Source organism: Heteronotia binoei, chromosome 3, assembly GCF_032191835.1.
Source record: "Heteronotia binoei isolate CCM8104 ecotype False Entrance Well chromosome 3, APGP_CSIRO_Hbin_v1, whole genome shotgun sequence".
NCBI lineage: Eukaryota > Metazoa > Chordata > Lepidosauria > Squamata > Gekkonidae > Heteronotia > Heteronotia binoei.
Window position 1 is genome coordinate 71,970,280 of NC_083225.1, and position 17,040 is coordinate 71,987,319.

The window sequence follows — 17,040 nt, forward strand, 5'->3', positions numbered from 1 at the left end:
CCCTTCTCTGGACTTTCTCCAATGCTATAATATCCTTTTTGAGTTGCGGCGACCAGAACTGCACACAGTACTCCAAATGAGACCGCACCATCGATTTATACAGTGGCATTATGATACTGGCTGATTTGTTTTCAATTCCCTTCCTAATAATTCCCAGCATGGCGTTGGCCTTTTTTATTGCAAACGCACACTGTCTTGACATTTTCAGTGAGTTATCTACCACGACCCCAAGATCTCTCTCTTGGTCAGTTGACTGCAGTCAAGCATGGCACTTGAGTTCTATGGAAGAAACTACTCCCCATCAGCAGAATCTACTACATGCTCTGCGTTTTAATTTGGAGAGCTTAATGGCTTCAGCCTGCTGCACTTTAACCAACATTTTCATTAGAGAGGGACTTTAAAAAGTATGACATCTGTATCCATAGAAAAAAAACTAATAGCAACCCATATAGTTGGCTACTCTGAGTGACAGATAAGTGGAAGAATAAAATTTCTACCCAAACTATTCAATTTGTGGCCCTTCCTATCTACAGGGGCTGAAAGATAGGGTGCATTTTGCTTATTGTAGGGCTTGGTTTCCACAACCAGAGAATTAAATCTTGGGTGAGAGAAAAGAAACACAGGACCATCCTTCTTAAACTTGTATATAGACTCTACGTTCCAGGGAAGCAGGATTCTGCCATAGTTTGGCCAGAAAATGCAGCAGACTCTGCAGCTTTAAGAACTAATGAAAACATGTCGCTTCTTGAGGAAAGCAGCTACCCTTAATATCTGCTTCAAGTAGTGGTGCAGTTCTTCATTGCCTAAAATGGATCTTTATTTTTTCATGTTGGATCCAAATGAGAAGGCTGGCATCAAGAAGATATTGATGGACTTTGGTGGCCACGATCTCTGCAGGTCTGTTTCCTCTTAAACTGTGATCAACACAGTTGTGTGATTTGATCACCCTATCCTCTTCCTTTTTGAGGTGTCATCAATCTGCCCATGATAAATAAGTGTTTACGGGAGATGATTTGGGAGGGACGGTGGCTCAGTGGTAGAGCATCTGCTTGGTAAGCAGAAGGTCCCAGGTTCAATCCCCGGCATCTCCAGCTAAAAAGGGTCCAGGCAAATAGGCGTGAAAAACCTCAACTTGAGACTCTGGAGAGCTGCTGCCAGTCTGAGTAGACAATACTGACTTTGATGGACCGAGGGTCTGATAAAGTATAAGGCAGCTTCATATGTTCTTCATATGTTTAACTCACTTCAGCCAATTCTTCAGCAGAACCCAGGAGAACAGGGGAATGCCATGTTCATGCATGTTAGAGCTGAACAAAAGTTCAACTTCAATCTCATCCTTGGACTGCAAAAGTCAACTCAAAATTACCTGGATCACGGGGCAAGGGGTATATAAGAAGGATGAGATAGCTCCAAGACCACCAATGGAGGATCAATCACTGCAGGTAGCTATTGAAGTTACCAGGCAGAACAGAACTTCCTGCTGGACTTATCCTTGTGTTTGTCCTCTGACTTGGATTTTTTGGGTAGGAAGTATGAGCTACTTTTTGATGGGCTTAGTGGAACTAAGTAGCTTTTTGATACCACAGAACTGGCCCAAGCCTGAAAACAGGTGGTAGCTACCTTGACCATCTATGGCTGCCAGAACCTTGTCCCAAAGGGATATATTTAGGCAAGAAGCTCTATTATGCCTGGCTTTCAGAAAGAAGTGCTTGCAAAGAGAGCAAGCACACGCATCATGACCTTCAGTGAGATACAAAAAAAATGAATTACTGCAATAGCACCCAAAATATGAAAATCCAAACATCATGTAAAGAATCATGTACAAGACTCATGGAACATATAGTTTCCACAAAAATTCATTCAAGCCAATACACAAAATCCTTTTGCAATACACAATACACTATCAATGATCAATCAGATACAAATATCAAGGAACAATCCAAAACATGGAAGAGTCCGGAGTTCATTCCTGAAGATACAATCTCAAATTCACAGTATAGTCTCACACTGAAAAATAGTGCTTCAATATATTCCAAGAAGTCCTGATGGCACAGTATGTCCTGTGGAATAACAACACAGAATTGTACTTAGTATCGGTGGTCATTAGTTGTCTACCACATTCAAGAGGGTTCACTGATGAAAGTGACTGGAACGAGATCTGTACCTGGGATTTCTCATGTGAACTCGTATTTTTGATTCTGAACTCTGCAATGAACACTGAATTCTTCTATGCTTTGGATGGTATTTTGTGAACTTAAGATTGTATGAAGGTCATGATGTATGTGCTTGCTCTCTTTGCAAGCACTTCTTTCTGAAAGCCAGGCATTATAGAGTTTCTTCTATATCCCTTTAGGTTTTGGCAGCCACAGATGGTCAAGGTAGCCACCACCTGTTTCCCTCTTTGGATTTCAGGCTTGGGCCAGTTCTGTGGTATCAAAAAGCTACGTAGTTACTGAGCCCATCAAATATGTCCATTCTTGGGGCGCTATCACAGTTACTATTTTTCGCTCCATAAGACGCACCTGAGCATAAGACGCACCTAGTTTTTAGAGCCGTTTGTGTGAATTTAGAGGCGTTTGTGTGAATTTAGAGGAATTTAGAGGAATTTTTTGCAGTATTCGCTCCTTAAGACGCACACACTTTTCCCTCCACTTTTTTGGGGGGGGGAAAGTGAGTCTTATGGTGCAAAAAATACTGTATTTTGGTTCTGCACTTTTGGTTTTTGGTTCTGCGCTTAACCGAGATATGGCAGCCATCGGGAATGGTCATCAATTTGAACCATTTGGTACTGCTTCTTAAATAACCTATATGGGGCTATTTCAATGCATGGCTGTAAACTTGCGAAGAAGAGGAGAGGATTGGATTTATACCCCACTCTTCTCTCAGAGTAGTTTACAATCTCCCTCCCCTCCCTCTCTCCACAATAGTTAACCTGTGAGGTAGGTTGGGCTGACAGAGCTCTTTCAAGAACTATTCTTGAGAGAACATACGTGAGAGAACTGTAACTGAAGCAAGGCCACCCAGCAGCTGCATGTGGAGGAGTGGGAATCAAACCCAGTTCTCCAGATTAGAATCCTCTGCTCTTAACCACTACACCAAATTGACTCTTTTGGAGAAAGGAAATTATTCAGACAAAAAGAGAAAAGGAACAGTTGAAGCCAGAAACCTCTGGCAGAAAAAGGGCCAAAGAAACTGGCCCTCTTTTCTCCTATCATGTGTCCGTTTTGGCAGGAAGGCCAGTTGAGCCCATGCAAGACTCAAATCCATCCCACAAGCTACGTCCTTCTGCTTTCTTTCCATGGCTGCTACTACAGTCGCACCATAGCTTGCTTTTTTCCCAGCTCCCTCAGTGGCTCTTCACTTCCTGCCTCTTGCCTCCCTCCCCCTCCTCTCTCTCTCTTACACACACACACACACAGAGCTCTGTGGCTGCTTCCTGCTTTGTGCAGGAGAGATATGAAAACAAGCCTCTCTCCCTCTCTCTTACTCTCACTCACTAACAGACACACACACACACACACACACACACAACTTCTGCTTCCTTTTCCAGTGCTGCTCCTCCTCTTTTGGAGAGGAAGACAAGGGGAGAAAAGAGAGAGAGAGGAAACAAAGTCGGAGTCCCATGATGACAGCTTTAAGACCAACAACATTTTATTCCAGGTACAAACTTTTGCGTGCAAACACCTTCTTTGGAGGGTGGGTGAGTGGATGGATGGATGGATTCTTCTGACAAGCACAATATACACTGAGGAAATTATTTTGGCTTATTCTGAAAAGTTTTTTAAAATTGGATTTCTCTGTTCCTATTTGGATTTATTTTCTTTCAAAATAAATCTGATGAGGAATTAGAACACTTGGGTTGGTCCTTGCATCTTAGAGAGTGTCAGATGTCAAATGATAATAGTACAGGAAAACTAGGTCTCAGCTCAGTCCAGGAGGATGAATTGTCTTGAGCTTCATTATCAACTGCAATTCAGCAGTCTCTCTTTCTAACCACCCTTTAAAATTCCTTCATAAGAGCACAGCTACTCTTAGGTTAGCTACTGAATGTTGTGGTTTCTAATATCAGACTTATGTCCATTTATTCTTTGCATCTTTCTGATCTGAATCCTCCTGGATGGAATTGAGACCTAGGTTTCCTGTCTCATTACCAACACTGGTATCTCCATGCCTACTACCCCTCTGTATATCACACCTAATCCAATTAAGCCTGCTATTGCCACTTGACATCTGAAATCACGTTTATAATCTCCAGTACTTCTTGTTACATTTTATGGTACACATGGCCTGGCACAAAAAAGTGACACTTATGTCAGATCTAGTCCTCATGAGTTCAACACCTCTTTTCTAGGGGTTTGGAAATATTTGGAAACTTCTACTGCAGCAGGTCAGCACCTGCACAGATCCCAGATGTGAGTTTTTACAGAGACCACAATGATAAATATATCTACATTTCATCCACAAAAGACATTTATTTGGAAACAAACACTAAGAAACTTAATATCATATTAGTGTATTTAACCTTGAGCTTATATATTCTATTTCAATATTAAAATTAGACTATTGTTCCTAACTCCTATTATTCAAATATGCATTGCTTATTAATATACCTCATGCTTTATAAATATTTTACATCAAGCTTATAAATCACATTTAATTGTGGCAGCAAAATTAAGCTTTGCAAATTCTAGAAATCTAAAACTCTTCTATGAATGAAGGCCTATTAAGTGTCTTGTTGGCTATGGTTAAAATTACTGTTATATATACACTACAAAGTAGTATTATTATATGCTTTTTATGACTAACTAGATGCCTCTAATAATCTCAACAGCAAAAAATTCCAATGCCATTTCCTAACAATATTGTATACATTTGTTGTTTTTAAAATCTATTTATTAAAGTGTGGTGCTATGTATACTTTTGTAGAAATGAGTGCATACATAATTGTTTTGTTTGTATGGATAAATATAGGAATAAATATTAGTTAAACTGTTTGCTTCAGTCTGCAGGTGCAATAATTTTGTAGTGCACACAATTTTGAATTCTTAAGTACATTGCCAGCAAGATAGTTAATTCATTAAACTGTGTTTTAAAACCAGTGTTTTAACAGTAAAGAAAACATCATTATTCTACAGTTTCTCTACTGTAGTCCACACCGTTTTCCATTTTACAACACGAGTTCATAAACAGCTGTAGTAGTGGACCTCACAGCAGTAACGGTGGAAAGTTGTTTTTATTCATTCCTAAAACTTAAAAAATAAAAAATTTAAGTAGCTGTGAATATGCTAGTTTTCCAAGTTCCACCAGAAGCTTGTGGTAGCACTTGAATTAAGTTGTCATTTACTGTCCTTGCCTTCCTGAGGTGTGCAGCCTTGATAAATGCTAATAGTTTCCTACCATGAAACATGTATATGGTTGAGAATGTAACACATCCCCATGAGCGAGAGTAAAGCAATGGCAGGAGAGGTCACTGTTTGTTTGTTTTTTCGCATCAAATGCCATTCTTCAGGTTCACCCCACTTTCCACAGTAGCAGAGGAAATAGGCTTCATTGGGAAGAGGGACATAAATCAATCTTTCTATATTTCACAACACAAAATTGCTTTACAATACAAATCCATAGTCCATAACAACTAAACAAAGCTTCCAAGAAACTTCTCAGTACCAATTGTTGGGAAGCAGTGATAACAGGAATATATGGCTTCTGTACTCTGCTTTGGGGCTTTTTAGAGTTATCCGATTATTCACTAGAGGAAACAGGATACTGATCTACATGTTAATTTGGTTCGATAAAGCAGGACTCCACTTAAGCCTTAATGTGTCAACAGCAGGGCTTTGTTCGTAGCAGGAACTCCTTTGCATATTAGGCCACACACCCCTGATGTAGCCAATCCTCCAAGAGCTTACAGTAGTCCCTGTACTGAGGCCTGTAAACTCTCGGAGGACTGCAAATGAGTTCCTATTACAAAAAAAGGCCTGGTCAACAGTATACAAGGACACCTGCAAAGCTACAAAAGGAAGTGGAAAAGTCATGCTGCATATGTGGAAATCTGTGCACAGCACTCTGGATCCTCCACTATGTATTACTAGATTAGGCTACAATTTAGAACTGATCTAATTTTTAGCAACTTGATTTATTTAATATGACAAGAAAAAAACCCAATGAAGTGTGTTAGACCACACATATACTCTAATTAGTTAACATAGATTAAGTTTTGAATTTGAAAAATCTTTTTCCAATGGCATATTTACAATGTGTTTGACAGCAAATAAAAAAGGGGAAAATGCCAGGATGAAAATGAAATCTATTTTTCTTCAATGTAAATCTCTAAGCTATAACATTCATTTTTTATTAAAGTGGCCTGCAGGGAGGCAGCTAAACCAACTAAACCATGGGAACATGTAAGTATAAAATTAACCAGATTCACTGAAATGGAAAGTATTAAAGTACTTCTGACACAGTTAAGCACAGATTTGGCATACTATGGATGAATAAAATCATTTTAAATTACATTATAAATACTGATACAAAAAGCAGGTTATATACATATAAATAAATTGACATTAATAGCTCATCTTTGTATATGTAATTTTTGTATAATTTTATTTTCATTAAATAATTTTAAACCTGACTTCTGAACTTAGTAGATAAGAACATAAGAAAAGCCATGTTGGATCAGGCCAATGGCCCATCCAGTCCAACTCTCTATGTCACACAGTGACCAATAAAACCAAGTGCCATCAAGAGGTCCACCTGTGGGGCTAGAAGCACTTCCACTGTGTCCCCTCCAGCACAAGAATACAGAGCATCACTGCCCCAGACAGAGAGTTCCAACAATATGCTATGTCATTGATGGACCTCTGCTCCATATACTTATCTATTCCCATCTTGGAGCTGTCTATGCTTGTAGCCACTGCCACCTCCCATGTTAATCACCCTTTGGGTGAAGAAGTACTTCCTTTTATCAGTTCTAACCCAGCTGCTCAGCAATGTCATTGATTGCCCATGAGTTCTTGTATTGTGAGAAAGAGAGAAAGTAAATTTCATTAAAGACTTTGATATTACCGTATTTGCCGGCGTATAAGACGACTGGGCGTATAAGACGACCCCCCAACATTTCCACTCAAAATATAGAGTTTGTTATATACTTGCCGTATAAGACTACCCCCTCTTCCGCACACCTTCCACACACCAAATAAAAGGTAAAAGAACATCCGGCCTGCCCCTGCATCTCCCTGTGACTGGCACTAGTGCGCAAGTGCGCATGTGCAAGCTCTGCGTAGACAAGGGGCGGGCCGGAGCGCCGCTGCTTCCCACCGAGCAGAACGGGCCGGTCACGCCAAAAAGGCTGTCACCCCTGTCTCGCTGCTGATGCTCGCCGCAGCCACGCTGATGACCCGCCACGGCCGCGCTGGATACCGCGTGATACTGGACGGTATGTAGAATGAAGTGGGCGGGCATCGGGAGGCCACTATGGGCACCGGGCGAGCATCGGAAGGCCACTATGGGCAGCTATGTCTATCCCAACTGAAGTGCACCCGGCGTATAAGATGACCCCCCGCTTGGAGGCATGTTTTTCAGGGCAAAAAAGTAGTCTTATACGCCAGCAAATACTGTAGTTAACACTGTTAAAAAGCCATGGATAGTTATCAAAGTAGTATCTTAATCTGTCAGACTTCACAAAGCATTAGCAGAGTATGTAAATGTACACTTTTCATGATGGTGCTAAAGAACTATAAAACTTTTACAGTTCAGAACTTCAGGAAAATATGTATCTGCAATGTAAACACTGAATATTGGATGCTTCATTATTCAGTTCCCTGGAGAAATACTGTCTGAACTCTAAAATTCTGTGATAGTTTAAGCAGCAAGGAAAATTGGATGAATTTCTGCAAATACATTTTGAACATATACAAAGGTTTTAAGGGATGGCCAACAGTACTGTAAAAAGTAAAAACAACTAATATCTAAGCCTATTTCACATTTATATTACTTCCATCAAATAAAAGACACCACAATGAAAGCAAGTCGGTAACATTACAAATAGTTGCCGAAGTCAAACACATCCCTGCCATCCATGAGCAATAAACTGTGAAAGCTGATGTTGAGTCTAAGTGGCTACCTTTATGTGCGGACTACTTTAAACAGAGTGTGTGTTTAGAGCAGTGGGTGTTACCTTTTTGTTGCCGTTCTAACCACCAGATTGCACTTGCTCCTGTAATAAAGATTCCAACCCTGCAGTGATAATCATCCCTTTGCCACTGGAGTGCCTGTTAGAAACATAAAAAGAATTCCAGTGTTTCAGGAGTCTGCATAGCTTTAGAGATACACAGCTGTCTCTTGACAAAGCAACGTAAAATACAGGTGGGCAATGGGCAGTCCATATACCGTTCTGAGGATCATGCAATTATTGGGATTTTGAGAATTCACATTTTCATTTAAGGATGGGGAAGCTACAGGAATCATTTATCTATTATGCATAGCTGACAAACCAAACACTTGCACGGTCAAGCACATGACAATAACAGCACTTTGTCCAGCATGGGAAAATAATGTATAAAGCTATCATTAAACTCAGACCAGAAGCATAGTCTACACATTAATCTATACAGTTATGCTGTATTCTAATATAAAGAATTACACTGTTGATCAGGTTGCAGTTTTCTTCATCTCATACATCATCTGCCTTTTCACCCTCTCAAATGTACTAAGTGCAGCTGCTTTACTGGTTGACAGGAATTCAAAGCACTAAAAGGCCACAAGGATACTGACTTGAAGCAAAAATAAACAACAGATGAAGTATTCTTCAGAATTAGAGGATGATTTTAAACTAAGTAATTTTTAAAATATATATATTAAAAGTGTATAAAAGTGTTGTATTCAATCTAATTAAAAGCTTTTTAATTATCATTAAAAACACAGTGAAAATATTGTTTCAGTAAGGAACCTGTTCTGGACTCTCACTTCTTAAAAACTACTGTTAATTGAGTGTAGTGCTGCAGTTTTGCAGGTCTGTGAGCAAAGTGATTCTAAATTATGCATATGAGAATTAACCCTGCATTCTATCTGCTGCAATAAGAGATTTATAAAGATCTAAACCTTGCAATTCGTCAACCAAAACTAACAAGTACCATCTTACCGACTAGTACCATCAAACATTTACCATCTAAAACTAACAAGTAATTTTACTGACTACAGGGGGGGGGGTGAAGTGTAAACTATCCTCCAATCTCTTAAACCATTTGTGCACTACACAGCTGCTTATTTAATTAAAGAATCTCAATGTGTCTAAACTTTACCCCCAGTTATAGGAGTGCCACTTGATTAGTTACACACTAGAAATATAAATTATTAGTTGAAGAGGCATTCTGAATGATAATATCCCCTTTTTGTGCTTCCATTCTAAAATAATCAACTGGATGATCTTGATAATTAGAGAGATGAGCCTGAGCAATTTCAGGTATCCACCAATCCTTAGGTGCGTAAAACCACTAATCAGACAGTAGTTTTTGGAACTAAGCACTAAAATTAATTTTCAGAATACAAATTAGTACAACTAAAAAGCATCTACAACTAGTACAACTATGTCAGCATAATATACTGACATAGTTCCATTCTCTGGCAAAATGCAAAAATTGTGGAAATTCTGAAGCTACAGGAAAAGTGTTTTTTCCTGAGGGAAAGGAGATCAGTAAGAGAGACAGATTTGTATTCTAATTAGATTATCTAATGCTGCAGGATCCTCTACACAAAACATTTCATTGTATATGAGTTAAATAATCTTATCTTTAAAAGATTTTATTCATTCAAAAAGAGAAAATATTTCATAGGACTTTTTCCCCAGTGCTCCCTAAAAATTCCTTTTTTTCCATCAGAAAAAAATGAAAAAGGGCCCTAAAAGGGGCATTGTTATTTTATGTTTCTGTCTGGGAATCTAGAAGCACTTGATATTGCTACACCTAAGTAGATGTAGACCTAGATGTGAGCCACATATAAGAATGGAACAGAAGTGTTATATAAGAACTGACTCACTTTTAAATATACATTTCCCACATGCTGTCATGATTCACAGTTTAGTCCTAAGCAAGAGCTACAAGAGGTACACTCAATGGTCTAAAAAAAGGCACTGTAAGAGCTGCTTCTTATTTTAAAATGGTATGCTAAGGAATCTTATCCTGATGGCTTAACTGTCTCCAGATTTTAAGAGTGTGATCCACGCACACAAAAGCACATTTAATACTCACTGATTTCTACAGGAGAGGAGTTTCAAATACAGAAGTGTGCATGCACACAAAAGCTTATACCTTAAATAAAACCTGAAGGTCTTGAAGGTACCACTAGACTCAAACTTTGTTCATGAGTAAAGGGATTCCTTTTATCGGTCCTGAATCTACTGCCCACCAAGTTTAATGCTTTCCCATAAATACAAATGGAAACATTGTGGGTCCAAGGATTTCTAAAATATCACAGGATTTTCTGATAGTATCTGATTTTTGTAAAGGACAGAAGGGTGACAAATTTAAAGCAGTAGCATAACAGACCTTTCTTTAAACCAAGAATAGCTACCTACTGAGAGATTCAGCAATGTTAAAGCCTCATAAATATTTCTTCAAGATAATTATTTTGTACGAACATGCCTATAGTCTAGCTAAAAACAAAATGAACAGAATTTTAGACCAGTTAATAAACATAAATGTATTAATTGTACAAATAAGAAGCAACTGGTATCATAGTTTCTAATGCATAAAGGCAAAGTTTAATTTTTAACCTTAAGCACTTCTGGAATTTAATGATACTCATGATAGTTCTTTGCAGCTGGGTAGTTTTTTGCAGCTGGATTCTTCACTACACAGTGCTATGCTGAAATCTGTAGCTTAACATGCAAGTGAATACAAATATACTGACCACTGAAAATCTAAAAGAATATTTTAGCAAATGGAATTGCTTCCATTCCTATAATCAAAAGACAGCAGCTTGTCCTGATTTAATTAAAATATCTCAAAAAATTTCTAAATTTAACTCTTCAGCTGTAACATTTAACACAATTTAGATTAGGTTTTATAATAACTTAATAACAGCCCACCACCTAATCCAACATTCTGTCTCACAGTGGCCAACCATTAATCTGAAGCCTCAACAACAGTGCATAGAGGCCAATGCCTTCCCCTGATGTTGCCTCCTGACAAAGCTATTCAGAGGCTTAGTGCTTCTAAATGTGGAGGTTTACTTTAGTCACCATGCCTAGTAGTCAATGACAGATGCATCCTCCATGAACCTTTGTTGTCTGAATTACTCAGTGAGTGAAGTGAATTCAAGTTGTTGGTCTGAAGCACAGAACAAAGTCTGAGTCCAGTGGCACCTTTAAGACCAACAAACTTTTATTCAAGGAATAAGCTTTTGCGTGCATGCACACTTCTGTATCTGAAGAAGTAGGCATGCATACTGAAGCTTATACCTCAAATAAAACCTTTTTGGTTTTAAAAATGCCACTGGACTCAAAACTTTGTTCCAGTGCGTAAAGTGTTTTTTATCTGTCGTCAATCTACTGCCCACCAATTTCATTGGATGTTTCCAAGTTCTAGTCTCGAGGGGGGCAGGGTCTCTCCACTCGGCCCAATGGATAATTTAATAAACGTCTATCATGTCCCCCCCCCCCCCGTCATCTCTTTTCAAAACGGAAAAGACTCTTCAGCCATTGACCCCACATTTTAAAAGTATTCCACCTCCTTAATTGTCTTGGGGTTGCTCTCTTCTGTACTTTTTCCAGCCCTGCAATGTCCTTTTTTGAGATATGGTAACCAGAACTGCAGACAGTATTCTAAATTAGGCTGCATCATAGATCTATGAAGGGGCATTACAATCTTCAATTATCATTATGACATCTAATAAAATAAATTATACATATTTTAAAAATTATAAGTCAAACCACTGGAGCTGGTAAATTCCTGCATGTTTCATATGCAATATCATAAATCCATAAATTCCCACACAGGTTCCACTGAACTGAATAGAAAATGTACAAGAGCCTGCAACACAGCATGGCTTCCTTTCATTTCAACTGGATTTACACAGGAAAAAAATTCTGATTGATGGTGGCACACGATTTAATGCTACAGAATTTGATATTTCCAAACCTGGGCAGAACATTATTTGCACACTACCTTCCTTGCAATCAAAAAGAGCATGTGTGTGGGGGGGGGGGGTAGTTTCTGCAAACCAGTAACTCTGAAGCAGGTCATCCCTGTTGGATTCACAAGATGGAGGAAAACCATTTAATGAACACATTCCCTGATAAAAGTGCCTTTGATAGCTTCGCTAAATCTACATTTCTCCACTTCTTGGATAGCATTTTATTGGCAGCATGCTGCACTATGCACAGCAGAATTCAAGACTGGGCTCTCTGCAACTATTAGACTATTATCTGTAATGGAATCCACTTTCTCTGCACATTTTACAAGTGGAATTTTACAAAGCATACTTCCTGTGAATGGGAGTATATTAAATTTTACTTCCCCTATGCCAGAGACTGGTGGTTCCGTATTACTGAAAGGTCAGACAATCACACGACAATGTCACAGCCATAAAACCTCTATTAAAGGCTTCTTGCCTTTAAGAGGTGGCCACTTTGGCAAAAAAGTGTTGACAGATACTGCCACCTGTTTAGACATGCTCATGCTCTAGGCAGTTGGCATGCTTTCTAACAGTTTCATTCATCAAAGATTTCAGGTTTTCACGGCTGGTAACATCATTAGGGTTTGTAGAATCTTTTGGGCTCAAGTGCCGTGTTCTACTGGAGAAAGTTTTCCTTCCAGACGTTTCGTTCTCAGCTGTGCATCAATGCACAGCAGCCAAGAAGGTCAGAGCGCCTACTCCAGCTGCAATGCCACTGAGGATGTTCTCCGCAGCTGAGAACGAAACGTCTGGAAGGAAAACTTTCTCCAGTAGAACACGGCACTTGAGCTCGAAAGATTCTACAAACCCTAATGAAGTTTCATTCATCATTGGTGTGCCTGCACATGTATGGATTGGGAGGACCATGTTTAGAGTGAGGGTATAAAGGATACATCTTAGGGGAAATCAGACAACTTGTTAGCTAAGGCAAAGCTTTTTGTAGCCATTTGTTTCTAGTTGTTAGGTTACTTCACTCCTTACTACAAATGTCCTCTTCACAATGCTTTCATATTATTCACCTGATCACCTTGATTGTCATTTGCAATTCGTTCATGTTCTTAACCCATGCATGATAATGCAGAAACAAATTTAAATAGGATAATCAGAAGACACATTATACTATTATTGAACTGAGATTTTACCTGTGTGCTTTTTCATGCTGTACTAAAATTTAGTTATTCTTATTTCAATATATTTTGTCATTAACTGTAATGGTTACTAAAGAAATAAAAAGCACATATAAATTATTCAATTAAAACAGCTAATCCTAGATTAGTAGTTCAACCCCTGGAATAGAAAGATCTGCAAATGTACATTTTTCCTCTTAGCAAACTTGTTGCAAGGTAATATTCTTGTGATCCACATTATCAAATTAAAATTCTGAGGATATTACTAATATAAGGACTTTGTTTCTTACTGTGCTTTGTGCAGAATTATTTGATTTAAGATGTCTTTCATTGCCAAATTATGCTGCTAACTAATTTAATAATTAAGAAAATGTGATGGCAAGCGGAAAAAAATTAACATATTTTAGGCTGCAATAAGTAACTATTTAGAAAAGGAACACACAAGAAAGTGCTTTTTATTACTGAAGTTTAACTGAGCATGAAACACCGCTATATAAAGTAAAGGTTCTACTTAATTACTACCATGAGGCAATCTGTACTGCAATTTACTGAGCCACAGGCAGTAGCTAATCCGTAACATTTCACAGCATCAAAGTTGGGATTTAATTTCAAACTTGGTCTATGCACACAGCATCTAAAACTGTGTCTCTCTGCAAAATACGTGTCAAACAATTTTTGCATGTTAATCGCTCAGTGTTTATTTCTATCTATTTAGATGCAACCCACCCTAAACCACACTGAAATTAAGATATCCTGTCCACGTCTAAACTGTGTCTTATATATGGAATAGAATACTCACAGTAATCTGTGTCCTTTAAATTTATTTTAGCACATCCACTTTTTAAAATGTTTCATTTAGACAGCAATCCTCAACAGTTACACTCTTCTAAATCCATTGATTTCAAATGATTTAGCAAAGTAAAACTCCATTTAGAATTATGCTGTAAATCTTTGCTCAATATTCAAATCAGAAGTGGTAAGGATTAACTGATCAAAACAATTGTAATATTTTGTCTTCATCAATATTCTAAACTTTCAAACTGTCTGCACAACTACTCTAGCACTGGTGACTAACTTGCAATGAAATCATCTTCAGCATGTTGTTGAAACTTCTCTTGTAAATAACTACGGTTGTAATGCTAAATTTAAATGGAAACAAATCCCACTGTACTTGCTTCACAGTGTCTTGCTCCACTGTGTCTTGCTTCACAGTAATCAGTCTGCACTGTTATCTTCAATGGGATGCATGTTTACTCAGAGGGTAGTCCCCTTTATTCAATGAGGCTTACCACCTAACCTCGATAGTCCAAGCTAGCCTAATCTTGTCAGATCTCGGAAGCTAAGCAGTCGGCCCTGGCTAGTATTCAGATGGGAAACCTCCAAGGAACACTAGGGTCAAGACATGAAGGCAGAAAATGGCAAACCACCTTTGGATGTCTCATCAACAGTATGAGGCAGTCATGTCACCTATGATTTGAAGGCATTTTCAACCACCAGGTAAGTATATATATGATCACAGACCTAACTACAATAACTTATAAAGTTCTAAATATCTTCTAAATAAAGGTGTTTATGATGGAGGGAAACTTCACATTTGCTGAAGTCTGCTGTTTTGGCATGAAAAAAGCCAGATACACACTACACTGTACTCCTTTGTTAAATGTCTTTCACCCATTATCAGCACACTTTTAGCCATATTCTGCTGAGCTCTATTGTAAAGAAAAGGAGCAGCACAACATCCTAGCGTGTTAAAAGATTCGTTGGAGAGGAGATGCAAAGCTGGTCTCCGCCTCAACTGCCCATCTGCCAGGCTGAAGGCGCCTGCCCTAGATCGACAGCTGCAACCGGTCCCCAAGCAAGTGAATTTTAGGCGCCACTCCTCCTGCTGCTGCTAAGGAGGAAAGAGGGAGGGGAACATTCAGCCTGCAGGAAGCTACAGCTCAAGGAGGAGTGTCCTTCTCTGTGGTCCTGTCAAACAGACTTCAAAAAGATACCCCCTCCCCAAAAACAAGAAGGCTGATGGGGGTAGGTGGCAATGTAGAGGGAGACTTCCAAGAAGGAAAAGCAAATTTATTTCAAAGTGAAGAGCCCTGTGAACACCTTTAAGGCTTGACCTCTCCATTCCCTGAAAGCTTGTCAAGTCCTTCTACTTCTGCTAAAGTTACATGACCAGTGCAAGCAACAAATAGAGAGGTTTGTTGAGGTTGCTACAGTTTGGGCTAAGAGTAACCAGCTGCCACGCCTCAGCTCCTCCGGCAGATCATATTTTAAAGATTATATATGCATATGGTTGGTGTCTCCATCTCTACTCCCGGGCAACCCAGTACTTGCTGCTCTCTTCCTAGCCTACTCCCAGGGGGCTTTCCGGAGAGAGCGGGAGACAGAGAGAGAGACCTGCCATGCCCCCTGGCTAAGACAGAAGGTTAGCGCCCTTCGCCAGATCCCCCACCTCCTCCATTCCTGCTGCCTCTCCCCAAAGAGGAATGCGTGTCTCCCCTCCCCTCCCCTCCCCTCCTCCTTTTCATCCCTGGAAGGTGGACCGGCTGTTCAGGAGATGGAAGCAGGGAAAGAGCGAAGACCCCCCCCCTCCCGGGTGGGCTGCTCGCTCTATCTGCGCCCCCGAGAGCCAGCCTCACTCCGTCGTTTAAAAAAGAAAACCACAACGGAGGGCGAGAGACCCCCAAACTGGAGTGGGGCCGGAGGGCGGCTGAGAGTGCAAAATGCCAAGCCGCTCGGGAGAGCCGCCGCTTCCCTCCTCCGCCAGACCCGCCTACGAGAGAGCCGGCGAGGCTCTGGACCAGCCACCCGGTCCCGACCACGCACTCTTCTCTTCCCCTCTCGTAGCCCTTGTCCGGAAGGCGGGCGGGCGGGCCGCCGCTTGCCCTCCCTTGCCAGCACGGGACCCGAGACGCCGCACGCAGCAGCCGGAGGAGGCAAGCGGCGGCAAAGGGGAGGAGGAGGCGGCGCCGGCTTTGCCTCCTTTTCTTCCTCATGGACAAAATCGGCGGGCTCCCTGGCCAGTGCCGCGCAGACCTTCCTCAGGAGCCGCCGCCACTCACCGAAGGGGAAGGGGAAGGAGGGAAGCGAAGGCAGCCGCCGGTCCCCCCTCCAAGCGCCGGCGGCGCGGCTCGCGTGTCTGTCAGCTGCGCGCTGCTCCGGTCGCCTGGATTCACGCCGCCGCCTCCGCCATGTTCCTGGGGCGCCGCGCATGCCCGGCAGCGGCACTGGGGGCTTCCCTCCGCCTTCGCGTCCTCCCTTAGCAGCCCACTGACAAGGGAGCGGAGGGGGCTGGCGGCGGCTCGCCCACCGCCGCTGCCACCATACTACTGACCCGGCGAGTGCGCTCGGGTAGCTGTCCACACCCACCACACTCTGCGGCGGCAGAGCTGCTCCCCTGCACTTGCTCGGCCTTGCGGGGAGCGCGCTGAGCGGGCGCGCGTTCATCGAGCACGCGCGCACCTTTTGATATATAGCGGCCCGTGGAAATTGGACATCGGAATGCTTTAATATCGGGTTTTTAAAAAAAAAAATTAATTAATATGATAATCTGAACAATGCAAAAAACAAATAACAATACAAAAATCATCACTTTTTGTATTTAAAATCTTCTGAACTATCCGCAATAATGAAATGCTTTCCAGTAATCAATCGCATGCTTTTCCTGAATGTTTTCCCTCCAAACCTCTGACTTTTAAAAAATCTGTGTTAGGCACCTAGTGGGTCAATGAAGAAGCTCCATAAA

The 17,040-nt window shown here is 40.7% G+C and overlaps 1 protein-coding gene across 2 annotated transcripts in view; it reads right to left on the reverse strand.

Annotated features, from left to right (window-relative positions):
* Positions 1-16,672, reverse strand: part of SCML2 (Scm polycomb group protein like 2) — a 73,135-nt gene extending 56,463 nt beyond the window's left edge. The window contains exons 1-2 of one of the 2 annotated variants that reach the window (XM_060234036.1): positions 16,358-16,672; positions 8,177-8,270 (exon numbers count right to left, since the gene is read on the reverse strand). The gene's annotated coding sequence lies outside the window, so the exon portion shown is untranslated. Of the gene's footprint in view, positions 1-8,176; positions 8,285-16,357 lie in introns of those variants that run through there. The other variant, XM_060234037.1, reaches the window with a different exon arrangement.
* Positions 16,673-17,040: the final 368 nt, after the last annotated feature.